The following is a 2,143-nucleotide window of genomic DNA, read 5'->3' on the forward strand; positions in this document are numbered from 1 at the left end:
ACCCAGCAGCCGGGAAAACCCGCCAAATGGTTTGCGCTGCGCGCGCATGCGCGAAGCCCGGGCCCGCCCCACTGCGGCTGCGCAGTTTTCTCCCGCCGCGCGCCTGACGTCCCGCAACCGAGCTCCGCGCGCACCGGTTTTCCCAGCGTCGCCGGTTCCGCGGGCCTTCGCGATGCTGTCTGTCCCCTTTTTGTCCTGTACCTGGGCTCACAGGCGTGAGGTGTAAACGTCCCCGAATATCCGGAACTTGCTGTGCCCGCGCCGGGGAGGAAGGACGCGTGGACCCTGCAGAACCCCTTGCTGCCCTCCCATCCCGCCCTGATGTGCCCCTGGTCATCCTAAACAGCGGCATCCGTAGCGAATCTGGCTGTCGTGGCTGTTGTCGTGCTTGTCACCCAGCCGCGGGGATGGGTCTCCCTTCTGAACCTGGGACACTTTGGTGGATACGGGGCGGGAAATGACTCGTGATGTAGTCGGGGGCTTTCAGATTTCCAGGCAGAGGTTCCCAGTGCGGGGTCGGGCGGTGGCGAGGGAGGGTGGTCACTGCGGGAGAGTTCAGGTGAGACGGTAAGGTGGTAAGACGGTTCTGGAATACTTCCGAACTGTCTGAGCCAGAGTTTTCATTGACTCAGTCCGGATCAGGTGACCTTAAGACATCATACTCTGGATAGAATGGAAGACTGATGGGGCCTTTCAAGACAGCAGTTTGGCTCTATAAAGAGCCTTTTAAAAGGTGTCCCTCCCTTTGTCTTTGTGGTACCAATTATTGGAATCCAGGGACACTCTAACGCTGAACTACATACCCAGCCCCATACTGGGGTCCCCCACCCCTGCCTTTTTTCTTTTTTCTTTTTCCTCTCCTCTCTTTGAAGCAGTGTTGGGCTGAATTGCTAAAGCTGGACTCCAACTTGCCATTCTCCTGCCTCATCCTTCCAAGTGCCTGATATTACAGACGTGAGCCCCTGGACCTGGCTAAAAAATGTCCTTCCCTCCTGACAGCAGATCCTACCTTAGGAAACAGCCCCAAATACAAGCTAAGTTCTTTGTACTTAGCATGTTCTCTGCAGCCTCATTTACCATATTAAAAGCTGGAAGATGTGTGAGCATCTAGTTAGGGGGTTGCTGATTAAGGGATGGCTGGGTTTACCAGAGCAGGAATTCTTAAATCTATGCATCAAAGTGACCAATGACCTCTACTAAGTCCTAGGAATGAGATGAGGGAAGGGGCCAACTCCCTGGCCCACTGGAGCACATTTTGTCCTCAATCAGGATGGAGCAGGATGTGGTCAGGTCAGAGGAGAGAGAACTTCATTACTCTCCCTGAGGCTTCTTACTAATAAGTACCCACCCGGGAGGGCAGGAGCTGCCCCGTGTACAGGAAATAAGGGGTATATTGGTATTCTGTCACTACCCAGTTATCACAAACTTAGTGAATTAAAACAACATGCATTTATTAACTCCCAGATCTATCTCTGGGTGAGAAGTCTGGGCACAGCATAGCTGGGTTTGCTGCTTGGTGTCTTAGAAGACTTGAAATGAATGTGTTGGGGTCAAGCTGCTTTTTTTTTTTTTTTTTTAAGTTCTTGCACCAGCCAGAGAAACTGCTTTTAGAGGGCCCATGTTATTAGGTCAGGCTCAACCAGATAATGGCTCTTGCCTTATTATAAAGGTCAACTGATTTGGGACTGTAATTACATCTGAAAATCCCCTTTACAGCAGTCCCTAGATTAGTGTAAGGTGGGCACTGTCCCAGCACAACAAAGAAAAATAAAAAAGCAAAAGAGGAGGTTATGAAGACACAGGCTGAATCTGCTTTAAAATATGTAATTCCTTCAATGCCAGGCTTGGTTTTATTTCACAGTGATTACTAAAAATAATGTTGCAGAGGGAAGGAAGATGATCTGCTATGGGTGCTGAGTAGCTAGGTATGACATGGCCCTCACTCCCTCTTTTCAGTCACATTCTGAGTTACTAGTTTCATCAGACACTTGATGGTCAACGGACTGGTTCTGGTCTCTTAGGGAAAGCTTCCAGAGGCTGTTTGTCATTATTGTACACCCTCAACAGGAAACACTCCACATACACATACAAATGCTTATTGGCCACTTGATTTCTTCTTCTGCAGCTCCCCTGTTTATATCAG

This window comes from Urocitellus parryii, chromosome 4, assembly GCF_045843805.1.
Source record: "Urocitellus parryii isolate mUroPar1 chromosome 4, mUroPar1.hap1, whole genome shotgun sequence".
Taxonomy (NCBI): domain Eukaryota; kingdom Metazoa; phylum Chordata; class Mammalia; order Rodentia; family Sciuridae; genus Urocitellus; species Urocitellus parryii.